This window comes from Cottoperca gobio, chromosome 5, assembly GCF_900634415.1.
Source record: "Cottoperca gobio chromosome 5, fCotGob3.1, whole genome shotgun sequence".
Lineage (NCBI taxonomy): Eukaryota > Metazoa > Chordata > Actinopteri > Perciformes > Bovichtidae > Cottoperca > Cottoperca gobio.
In genome coordinates this window covers 28,351,384-28,364,874 of record NC_041359.1, presented here as the reverse complement: position 1 = coordinate 28,364,874, position 13,491 = coordinate 28,351,384, and the positions used below count along the sequence as shown (strand labels likewise).

General features: G+C 40.9%; 1 long non-coding RNA gene across 1 annotated transcript; it reads left to right on the top strand.

Moving 5' to 3' along the window:
- Positions 1-4,063: 4,063 nt before the first annotated feature.
- Positions 4,064-9,945, top strand: LOC115008540 (uncharacterized). Its single transcript, XR_003832303.1, has 3 exons — positions 4,064-4,735; positions 8,714-8,716; positions 9,935-9,945. It is a non-coding gene; the product is annotated as an uncharacterized LOC115008540 (long non-coding RNA).
- The last annotated feature ends 3,546 nt before the right edge of the window (positions 9,946-13,491 follow it).

The following is a 13,491-nucleotide window of genomic DNA, read 5'->3' as shown; positions in this document are numbered from 1 at the left end:
GGGGGATCCTGAGGCGTTCCCAGGCCAGTGAGGAGATATAATCTCTCCACTGAGTCCTGGGTCTTCCCCGGGGTCTCCTCCCAGCTGGACGTGCCTGGAACACCTCCCTAGGGAGGCGCCCAGGTGGCATCCTTACTAGATGCCCGAACCACCTCAACTGGCTCCTTTCAACGTAAAGGAGCAGCGGCTCTACTCCGGGTCTCTCCTGATGGCTGAGCTTCTCACCCTATCTCTAAGGGAGACGCCAGCCACCCGTCTGAGAAAACCCATTTCGGCCGCTTGTACCCGTGATCTCGTTCTTTCGGTCATGACCCAGCCTTCATGACCATAGGTGAGGGTAGGAACGAAGATCGACCGGTATATTGAGAGCTTTGCCTTCTGGCTCAGCTCTCTTTTCGTCACAACGGTGCGGTAAAAGGACTGTAATACCGCCCCCGCTGCTCCGATTCTCCGGTCAATCTCTCGCTCCATTGTCCCCTCACTCGCGAACAAGACCCCGAGGTACTTGAACTCCTTCACTTGGGGTAATGGCTCATTCCCTACCCGGAGTAGGCAATCCACCGGTTTCCTGCTGAGAGACATGGCCTCAGATTTTGAGGTGCTGATCCTCATCCCAACTGCTGTACACTCGGCTGCGAACCGATCCAGTGACTGTTGAAGGTCACAGACCGATGATGCCATAAGGACCACATCATCTGTAAAGAGCAGCGATGAGATCCTCAGGTCACCGAACTGCAACCCCTCTCCTCCACGACTACGCCTCGATATCCTGTCCATGAAAATCACGAACAGGATTGGTGATAAAGCGCAGCCCTGGCAGAGGCCAACATTCACAGGGAACGAGTCCGACTTACTGCCGAGTATCCGGACACAACTCTCGCTTTGGGCGTACAGGGATTGGATGGCCCTCAGAAGTGACCCCCTCACCCCATACTCCCGCAGCACCTCCCACAGTATCACCCGGGGGACCCGGTCATACGCCTTCTCCAGATCCACAAAACACATGTAGACCGGATGGGCGTACTCCCAGGCCCCCTCCAGGATCCTTGCGAGAGTAAAGAGTTGGTCCGTTGTTACCACGACCAGGACGGAATCCGCATTGTTCCTCTTCAATCAGAGGTTCGACTACCGGCCGAACCCTCCTTTCCAGTACCTTGGAGTAGACTTTACCAGGGAGGCTGAGAAGTGTGATACCCCTGTAGTTGGCACACACTCTCTGGTCCCCCTTTTTAAATAGGGGAACCACCACCCCGGTCTTCCTCCCAATCACGCCTCTCCAGGTGTCTCCATCGTTTCCCACGTGTGCGTTGAAGTCTCCCAGCAAGACTACGGAGTCCCCTAATGGAGCCCCCTGCAGGGCTCCATTCAGGGTCTCCAAGAAGGCCGAATACTCAGAACTGCGGTTTGGGGCATAGGCACAAACAACAGTCAGAGTTTTCCCCCCCATAACCCGAAGACGTAGGGAGGCGACCCTCTCGTCCACTGGGGTAAACTCCAACGCCTCACACCTTGGGAAACTCCGGAGAAGAATAGAGTCCAACCCCTATCCAGGAGTACGGTTCCAGAGCCAAGACTGTGCGTGGAGGTAAGCCCCACCAGATCCAACTGGTAGCGCTCCACCTTCCGCACTAGTTCCGGCTCCTTCCCCCACAGAGAGGTGACGTTCCACGTCCCCAGAGCCAGCCTCTGCTGCCCGGGTCTGGTCCGTCGAGGTCACTGACCATCACTGCCACCCGTGTGACAGCGCACCCGACCCCAGCGGTTTTTCCCATGAGTGGTGGGCCCACAGGATGGATGGATGGGAGGCACCACGTAGCTTCTTCGGGCTGTGCCCGACCGGGTTCCGTGGCAAACCCGGCCACCAGGCGCTCGCTGTCGGGCCCTCCCTCTGGGCCTGGCTCCAGACGGAGGCCCCGGGCTTCCTCCGGGCAGGGTCTCTCCTTTCCTTTCCCTTTCTTTCAATTGATTGTTTGTTGGACAAAAACAATTTAAACACGTCAACTTGAGCTCTGGGAAGTTGTGATAATGATCGTTTTTACTCCGCCACAATTTTATGAGTTTAAAAAAAGTAAAGCATTCTATCACCCACAAATACAATAATGGCACTAAAGTACTGCAGCCCAGGAGCTGCACCACTTATACTTATCAGTAATCACCTGGAACATTTCACTCAGAGGCAACTCAACGTCTTACTGAACTGATGGTTCTTATCTCTGCAGGCATTGAACCTTTCATGAGCTATAATAGAGTGAAACATATTTTATTTAATAATTCCTGTATTAATCTTTGCACAAAGTAAATTCCTGTCAGTGAAAACTGAATTCTGACTCAAACCCACAACATTATATTCTAAGTTAAATAAAGTTAAAGGACCATCTTTAAACATTTGACAATTCTTTTTACATTTTCAACCATTTTCTCGCAGACTGAAAGTTTTACACGCTTTTAGTTCAGAAACCGTTTCACTCTTTAACACCGAAGCCTCAAAATGTCCGTCTGGACTCTTTTGAGTATTCTGACTATAAAAAGGTGAGAAAATGTCCTGTGAGCCATTTATCAAGAACACCTGGAACGTTCCATACCTGGTCGTGATTTACAATGTATTGCATGTTATAAGTGTAATAACAACATGAAGAAACACAGACAGGATTCTATTTTAGAGGTTTAGTGAACAACAAACACTGCAATTGTACATGAATAACAGAGTTGTTACATTTGAAATTTGAAATGTATAAAACTATTTAGAGTAAACATTTTGAGTCTTTGTCTCTTAACGCGTGCATCAGGCAGGACCAGAGCAACAGGCACAGCCACGATTCATGATCCACTGCAGCGTAAAGTCCATCTGATGTCCGCTCAGAAGGAATCGGACATTTGTGTTCTCACATACGGCTCCTCCGAGATGTGTCAGATCATTTCAGGGCTGCAGTGCACGTGTGAAGGAGCTCTAGTTATTTAAGGGGGCAAAAAGAACTTGAACAAAGTGTGACTTGTCTCACTCTTCCTCTTATTGTCAGACCTTCATCAGTGTGTGAAACAGCATACAGAGCTGTTCGTTGTGAAGCTCTCCATCCCTCTCAACTGATATCACTACATTCAATGATGCATGCAATACAACACCTTTCAACCATCTTAATTATGCATTATAAATGTGCACCTGCAGAAGACTGTTAAAGACAGAATGTAATGTTCACAGCTTGTGTTAGGGTGCAGGTGTGTGACTTAGAGAATATAAAGGCTGATTCTGTGAAGTATGTAAGTGCTTTGTATTCTTGTGTCACATACATGTAGATACTATTTTATTTATAACATTTGTAATGTGTGAAGCCAGTAAGGATTTCTGCTATTTCTCTATGAGCGAGTATTATTGTTGCTTTCACATTGAGCAATGTGTGATGAATACACCATCTATGCATCTCATCACTTGATGAGCCTCAGCACAGGGAAGTCCCTGTGCTGAGGCTCATCAAGTGATGTATCAAGTGAAGCCCACGGCCCTGTCCACAGCTGGTATTAACACGCGCCCCCACCACAGTATAAACATTGCCTGTAGTCTACGTCCCCCACAGGGTTCTGAAGAGCCGTGTTGAAGCTCAAAGCTCCGCCTGCACTGTATCTTCAAGTGACGCCAAACTCCCTGTTCATATAAAAACGTGCCGCCACGTTTGTCACTTTGTCAACAGGTTGGTCCTTTCCAACATTGTGTGCAAGACGAGCGGCTTTGTGCAGGGGATGTCTGTTTCTGCATCAGTCTTCACTCTGGTGGTCATCGCTGTGGAAAGGTGAGTTTGTTGTTTCCCGCTTTATTAGTGCAATGAGACAGTAAGAACAGGAAGCAAACTATATATAACATAACACTGTGGAGGTTGTTAATGCCAGGCATGAGGTGGAGAAATGAGAGGAAGATTTTTCATTATCTTGCATTTCGTTGCAATAAACGTTGCATTCATGAGACAGAGGGTCTAAGGACAGAGGGTCTGAGGACAGAGGGTCTAAGGACAAAGGGTCTAAGGACAGAGGGTGTAAGGACAGAGGGTGTAAGGACTGAGAGTGTCAAACTGTGTCCAAACATCTTCTAAGGTAAAAAGTCTTTGTGATGCTCAACATGTTAGTTCCCTGTGTGACTCTCTAACGTTAGCTCAACATAAATACATTAGAGCAGGCCTACTGAGGAGACAGGTGGTGTTTACCATTTGAACAGCATCGCTGCTGCTCGTGATCGTCTTTAGTTATAGAACATGTTACAGCTTCACTGTGTTGCTGCAGTGCTCAGTGGAGCATACATCTCTCTTTCAAACGTGTGAAGATTACAAGCAGTCAGTTTCACTCTTATGTGCATTTTATAAATACATTTAGCTTTGTAAGCTAGTAGCAGCTAAAGTTTGTAGCCGTCCCTCAATGTTGTTGTTTATCCTTCTGGCTCGCTAGTTATTTACATTCATGTGACAAAGTTTGTTCTCAGCTGTTATATTGATCTCTGTCTTCTTTCCCTTCAATAATGTCAACAAGTCCTTTAAACGTGTGTCTTGTAAAATGAAACGCTATTTGTTCTCATGCTTATGACTCACATGCCATCATTTAACTTTAAGATATGAAGACATGTTAGACTCTGCTACAATACATTATAACTATGAGAGTCTTTATGCTAAGCTAAGCGGGCTAAATATTTAGCATACAGACGATCTATCTTCTTATTTTACTCTCAGCAACAAAGTGAAGAAACATATTCCCCAAAGTGTCAAACTCTTCCTTTAAACAACAAACTGCACACATCAGGTTGTGTTTAGATGTGTCCTGTTGCTTAGTAACATCATCACTCTTTATCTTCGACAAGCTTTTCTCACCACGTCATTAAGTTGTGATTTCTCTCTGTGGACACCTGCTGCAGAAGCTTTAATACAATTCACACTTTGTGTAGGTACGAGGTTTAGCTCAGAGAACTGCATCATGGGGGGTCCTGCAGTTATTTTAGGAGTGTGGCTTCATGTTACATAACTGGGCTGATGGATGTGTGTTTAGAAAGTGACAGGTGTCAGTTCACATGCTGACAGTACAGTACTCAGGGAAGCAAAGCAGCAGTGTTACTGAGCACACACTTACACACAACACGTGTTGTTTACTGTCGACGGCTGGCAAACACTTCAGAATGGTTCAGTTACTATCCTCACCACTTTAATAATCTTACCTCAATATTTTAATATTGACATTTTTATGTCTCTTGAGAAAACAAAACAGAAACAAAACAAACTCAGTTTCAAGTTGTTAATAATCGGCTCTTTCTTTCTGAAAGTTCTTGTAACATTTCACATCAAATCCCCTTCATGACGGAGACCTGTTATGAAGGGGATTTGATGTGAAGTGTTAAATAACTCAATAATAAATTATTCTAAAGTGATTAGACGTTACCTTCAGGGACTGAACTAGTGCAGTGTTTTGCTTCGGGCGTACTTACAGCCATTAAAGTAGAAACTCCAGGAGCAGCCAGAGGAGAAGGAAGCTCCACAAGTTTCACTGTCCTGGCCTTGACAGTAACGCACAGGTCCGACTGCAGGGGGAGACAGTGAGCAGCTTCATGTGTGAGTGATGCGGAACCTGTGCAATCTGCAGGTACAGTTGACCTCATTTCTATCATTAGGGCAATTTCATTGATCAGTTTCATTATTTTATAATGTTTTGTGTTTCTATGTTCCATTGATCTCTTGTTTATTTTTTCTCTGTCTCACTACATATACAACACAGGACTGATGACACCATGACAGGAGAGAGGAAACGTTACCTTCAGGGACATTACACATGTCTCTGTCTCACTACATATACAACACAGGACTGATGACACCATGACAGGTGAGAGAGGAAACGTTACCTTCAGGGACATTACACATGTCTCTGTCTCACTACATATACAACACAGGACTGATGACACCATGACAGGTGAGAGAGGAAACGTTACCTTCAGGGACATTACACATGTCTCTGTCTCACTACATATACAACACAGGACTGATGACACCATGACAGGAGAGAGAGGAAACGTTACCTTCAGGGACATTACACATGTCTCTGTCTCACTACATATACAACACAGGACTGATGACACCATGACAGGAGAGAGAGGAAACGTTACCTTCAGGAACATTACACATTTCTCTGTCTCACTACATATAAACACGGGACTGATGACACCATGACAGGAGAGAGAGGAAACGTTACCTTCAGGAACATTACACATGTCTCTGTCTCACTACATATACAACACAGGACTGATGACACCATGACAGGAGAGAGAGGAAACGTTACCTTCAGGGACATTACACATTTCTCTGTCTCACTACATATACAACACAGGACTGATGACACCATGACAGGAGAGAGAGGAAACATTACCTTCAGGGACATTACACATTTCTCTGTCTCACTACATATACAACACAGGACTGATGACACCATGACAGGAGAGAGATGAAACGTTACCTTCAGGGACATTACACATCTCTCTGTCTCACTACATATACAACACAGGACTGATGACACCATGACAGGAGAGAGGAAACGTTACCTTCAGGAACATTACATATGTCTGTCTCACTACATATACAACACAGGACTGATGTCACCATGACAGGAGAGAGGGGAAACGTTACCTTCAGGGACATTACACATGTCTCTGTCTCACTACATATACAACACAGGACTGATGACACCATGACAGGAGAGAGATGAAACGTTACCTTCAGGGACATTACATATGTCTCTGTCTCACTACATATACAACACAGGACTGATGACACCATGACAGGAGAGAGGAAACGTTACCTTCAGGAACATTACATATGTCTGTCTCACTACATATACAACACAGGACTGATGACACCATGACAGGTGAGAGAGGAAACGTTACCTTCAGGAACATTACACATGTCTCTGTCTCCCTACATATACAACACAGGACTGATGACACCATGACAGGAGAGAGAGGAAACGTTACCTTCAGGGACATTACACATGTCTCTGTCTCCCTACATATACAACACAGGACTGATGACACCATAACAGGAGAGAGAGGAAACGTTACCTTCAGGAACATTACACATGTCTCTGTCTCACTACATATACAACACAAGACTGATGACACCATGACAGGAGAGAGAGGAAACGTTACCTTCAGGAACATTACACATGTCTCTGTCTCACTACATATACAACACAGGACTGATGACACCATGACAGGTGAGAGAGGAAACGTTACCTTCAGGGACATTATACATTTTTATTTTTATTATACATCAATCTAGTTTAATGTTTTTAAATGTATTTAAAATTAATTTTATAATGACTTAATGCTTTTAATGTTTTGATAAAGCACTTTGAATTGTCTTGTTGTTGAAATTGTGCTAAATAAATCAACTTGCCTTGTTTTTAGATATATTATCTACTTTTGTTAGAGAAACATTAAATACTAACGTATGTTCATATTGTGAATCTATGGTTCATATAAATGTGTTTGTTTGATATTTTTACAACACCGATGACACCATGGTGGAAAGGTTTTATAGCCTTCGATTGTAAAAATGTTTTACTTTTACTGTTCTGTAATCTTTGTAGATCAAAATAACTCACAGAAGACATCGTTCACTGTGGAAAAGTTTAAGATTTCTCTCCTGTAAATACAAACAGCTCAGGTTACCTCCATTGTTAAATCCACAAACTTTACATCTGCATAATATAACTTTATTCCAGGATGTAACTTCTGTCAGGTCATGGGACATTATCTAATGTCAGATAAGGATAAGTGTTTAAGGAGTCACGTGATCAGCTGGACAAGATGGCAGCATAGATTGAACCGGCTTAACCCAGTGTTGCTAATTCTGTTAGTTTATACCGTTGAGACAACTTGTTTTTAAATATTTTAGCCAATGTCTAAATCGAGCAACAAATCGTCGTGTAAGAATGGTTCCGGAACAAGGGAACAGTCTGACGTGGAGGCGTTATCCAGCGCGGTGCTGGAGAAGCAACGAAGCTACTTGGACTCGCGCTTCGACCAACTTCAACAGATGGGGAAGGAAACGGAGGGAACATTAGCTGCTATCCAAACAGACTCGGTGGCACTAACTGAAAGCATCGGCACCGTAAAGGCGGAGATGTGCAAGATACGGGGTGACGTGGGGAACAATTTGGAGATGCTAGCCACCCACGAGGCTGCTGAACTTGGTGCAACTTAAGCTAGCGGACATGGAGGACCGGAGCAGAAGTTGGATAACTGGGTTAGTAGTAATCACACAGAGTAAGTGAAGTATAAACACATTTCTTTCAAATATCTTTATGTTTTTTTTGTGTTGTTTTGTGTACAATAAATAATAAATATTATTTTGGAAATACATTTTATTTTGAAAATACTATGGGACCATGGGAACGAGGCGCTCGTTTTCTATACGATGCGCGAGCCACCAGGACGCTGAGCTGATCCAGGGTCAGTCTGTAACTAAAGAAGTGGGTGGGCACTTTCTTATCAAGTTGACACTCATTGGCTCATGAAGGTTGTAAAAAACCCATCGAAGCTCCGATTGGCTCGAATGAAGTGTCATATAGAAAAGTTATTTGATTGTGTGGTCTCCCTCCTTGTCATCTCTCGAGCCAGGTTGTGACAGGCTGATATATATAAATAATTAAAGGTAGAATCTATACTCCAATATTTTATCTATGTATTCTCTTTCAGTCGGTGATACTGGTTGAACTTTCCAAGAAGTTATAGTTAAGTTAAAATTATTTTTTCTTTCTTAAGTCTAAAGTCGATCATTGTTTGCATTATTCTTACCGTGGCGTATATTCCAAATACACATCATTTGGCTTTCAATGTGATATTACTTTTAATTTTCTGGGATAAACATTTAACAACATTTTCCCAAAGTAAAAGCCGATTGATATTTGTTTCTGGATAAGTCGTTTTTAACAAAGAAACAACATTAGGGAATGTGTAGCTTTCCTTCTGCACAAACACTTATTTCTTCTGGATGTAAAGAACTTCCTGTAATTTCTCTGGCTATGATTTAATTCTTATTGCTTCTGTCCCTGTTTCATCTTGTCTTTGACCCACAATTCCCCCCAAATTCCTTTCATATCTGCGGCATATTTAGTTACGTCACACCCTTACGCAGCTCTAGGACTCTAACAAAACTCCCCCACTGATCAAAATAAACCACAGAAGAAGTCCAGGATGTATTAACATGAACACGCACCGCCTTCATTCAGCTGTTTTCTATCTCTCCGCTCTGTCGTTAACATTTCAGAGTGTAAAGTTCACTTTTCACTCATTTATTACAGTCTGTTTGTATCATTTCCTCTGATAGTGTAAAGTTAGTCATGAGGAGGATTTCCTGGTATTCTTCCCTTTCAGGAAACATTTTTGCTACGACCTGTTCACCAAACAGAATCTTTTTTAAGCACAAGACTGGATTTTAACATCTACATTTTTGACCGTTCATGTCAACTGTATTTTAATTTATTATTTATACGTTACAGCAAATACAAAGTTCCTTTCTGCGATCTCTAAGTTCATGAGTTGTGACACAAGCAGATGTTCCATGTTCCTCTGACGGCCTCTGAATGGGTTTGCATGGACCTTAACTTAATTGTCTTAATTGTCTGTTAAACGAATCATTGCACGAGAAGAGAAATCTTTCCAATACATGAATATTTTCACAACGACATGCAGGAAGGTAGTAGTGAGCAAGAGTGGTGTGAAAATGTTCGGCCAGCACTGCTTTGTTTCATGTACGTATCATAACAAGCTCTTGTATATTTGCATTCCTCCGTTTTATCTGTTTCCCTTTTTGAATGAGGAATACAGACGATCGCCCCCTGCTGGTATAGAGAGTTATTTCCTTTCACGCAGGCGCAGAATGTACGTGCTGGTTTGCCGATGGCTGCAAACCCCGAGGAAGAGCGCCGGGCATTGAAGACATTTTTAATAGTGGCCAAACCGAGTAATTACAACGTGATGGGGCCCAAAAATACTTTTCCCATTGACTGAGATTACAGCGTATGATTTTGTTTAAGGTAAATCTACTTCCCAGTACGAAGTCTTATAGCCCTTATTGAAATCATCAGGTCCTAAACACTTTTAATGCGCCAATAGTGGAGTATGAGGAAAATGCCAGTGCGCTTGTTCTATGGGTCGGGTCATTTTACACTCGGAAATCGAGCCATTTTGGCTTCATGTGCCACTTTCATAGGATTGAACAGGGGCGCTGCCTCCAACGCTAATCCAGTTCTCTTAACACATCCAAGGTTGGCTGCAGTGATGGCAGAAGCCGGTTTGGTGTTTCTGGGCATTAGAAACCGCACCATGTGTGTTGCAGAAATACAGGAAGCACATTGCTCTAAACAAGAAGAAAACAGGGAGGAAGAACTGGATTGTCTTTTAAAAACATTTAAATGTCATACGACTCACATTACATAACAACGGGAGAAGTGTAAACATGATGCTGACAGAACGGTGAACTGAAACTCAATGACTTTGCTGTTTCTGCAGGTGACATGTGAATGTTTGGAGCTTGAACTTCCTTTGTGTAAATCTGCTCGTTTCAGCCACACCTGGTAACCCTTTGTCTCGGTTTTTTCGGATCTTTATTTGTTCCAAATCCAGCCAAAAAGTAAACAGAGTTGCTAAGTGACAGATTTATAAGGACCTCCGTTAGCGAGAAAGCAGGTGCTCAAAATAAAATCTGTCAGAGCCTGCAGCTGATATGACTAAGCTTTAAACTAGATTGTACCTTAAAGGAAAAGCTCAACAAAGTCGTAATGAAAATGCAAAATGATAATAATGATAATAATAATAATAATAATAATAATAATAATAATGATAATAATAATAATAATGATAATAATAATAATAATAATAATAATAATAATAATAATAATAATAATAATAATGATGATGATAATAATAATAATAATAATAATAATGATGATAATAATAATAATAATAGAAATGTTAAGAATTAAATCAAAATGTTGAGAATAATAATTGAACTTTTGAGAATTAATCAAAATACTTGCACAAATACTAAAAGTTCTACTCTTATTATTTCCCCCTTACACACACTATACTCCCTTAGTCTGATGAACCAGATCTCCAGCAGAGCTCAAATTCAACCCAACCTGAAAATAATTTGCTTTCCTTTGTTTTTGTTCTTCAGTCTAAATCAAAAGATTTACGTTCCCTGAATCTGCTTTATTTTATTTCTTCAAACTTTCATTACAAACTGTAAAAGTCTTACTTATGACAAATTTCCGTGTTTCACTGATCACTGAAACTTGCTCTGCAGGTTTTTTTTATTTGTCCTGTTTTCCTCAGTATAAGCTGCTTTTGTACAGATTTAGCCCGATACAGGAGGAAACCTTGTGCAGAATAAAACCTCTTGTTTGATTTGGTCCTGGACGGCTTCAGGGGGAATTAAGACGCATGTCTGAGATAAATAACAGAATGCCTTTGGTGGAAGCATACGAGCATTCCTTTGACAATTTTGCACATTTCTGCACAAAACTACCACTTCTAATGACGGCAAAGCTATTTTAAAATCAGATATATTGTACATTTTTGTTTAATTTATTCATGTTTTTTTTTCTACTCTATATTTATGTTTCTATATTTTGCATTTATTTTTACATGCAAATCGTTGTATGTGAAACCTCGTGATTCTGATTCTGTAGACAAAGTTTTAGATAACACATGGCATTTAAAATAATTAGTGTGTTGTGCTGATTGATGCATGTGCAATTTAAAGGGCTCTGCACTTAGATTAACAAAGCTAACGTTAGCATTAGCTCACTGAATGAACGATGTTTAAAATGGATCCAAGCTTTTACATCTGCAGTTGTTACATTGTGATGGACTGTCCCTGGATTCACAGTGTGGTCCCTGAAATATCTGCTAACGGCTGATTATTGATCAATAAGGAAGCACTTTTACTTCACCAAAGATCCTCTCAAATCATATTTGTTTGTTTCTGAACGTTGCAGAACACCACCTTTAAATGTGTGTCAGGAAATACGAATTATTATCGGATCTTATTCTGTACACATCAGCCTTACAGGAAGTGGCAGTTCTACTTTATTCTAGTTCTGTGGAAGCTGGAAGACAAACAGTTAGAACATTTCGTATGAAAGCACTTTGGGAACCCCAGTTTTAAACGTTGCTTGATTTGAAGTCCCCGTATCTCTGCGTCATGTCATCACGTCGAGGACTTTAAACCACTTTGTGTGTTCGGTGTGCAACTGCAACAGAAAGGTCGACTCTGAGGTTCTTGAGTCTTTTTTTTTGTAAAGCACATTGTGCGTGTGTGTGTGCGTGTGTGTGTGTGTGTGTGTGTGTGTGTGTGCGTGTGTGTGTGTGTGCGTGTGCGTGAGAGATCAGCCGAACAGATGTGACTATTGTGCTCCATTAATGAGGGTTTGGAGGAATAATTACAGCAAGATTTGTTACTACTTCTACTTTCACATCACAAAGAAAGACAGAAAAGATAAAACACAAGATTTCTGCAGATATTCCTCAGAGGATGTTTATTGTCACAAGAACAATCGTGTAAATACTATCTTTGGAATTAAATATAAAAAACACATGAACTATAATAAATACAATTAAACAACATTTTACAAGCAATAAAAAATATCCATCAAACAAAATAATAAATATAATAACAACATATGAGCTATAATAAATATAATATAACAACATATGAGCTATAATAAATATAATAACAACATATGAGCTATAATAAATATAATATAACAACATATGAGCTATAATAAATATAATAACAACATATGAGCTATAATAAATAAAATATAATAACAAAATCTGAAAGGTAAAAATAACAATCCATCAAACAACAATAAATAGTGAATATTAAAAGACACATGAACTATAATAAAATAAAATATAATAATAAAGTACAAGCAATAGAAAGAAATCAAACAAAAACAATAAATTGTATTAATTAAGAAAACAGGTGTAAAATGTGTTAAAATGTACTTTTTAAAAGGGGATATTAGAATAAAAGGCCTGTTTTGATGATAAAGTAAAATACTGTTCCAGATACCTGTGACTAAATATGTTGTGCCTTTGTAGATACACTGTGATGAGGGTCGGGCCCCTCCGAAGGGTCACCAGATAAATCTGAGGGGTCGTGAGATTAGTTGTTGCTAAATTCTGATTTATAAATTTACTTTTTGTGACTTTTCTCTGTCTTGAGGTAGAAACAGATGCACAAATGTTTTTAAATTTGGGCTTTTTATAATTAAATATTGTATAATTTGAGCCTCAATGTTCAATTGTTGCTTTTTATCGTCACACTGCATGAAAACAATGCAATCTGAAATACACAAGTAAAGTATGTGAAGTGTGTACCACAGATGGACAGTTTGACTTTTGGTGTATATAAAGTTTCACTTCTATAAATTCAGCAGAGCTCTGTGAAGTAGAATTTAATAATA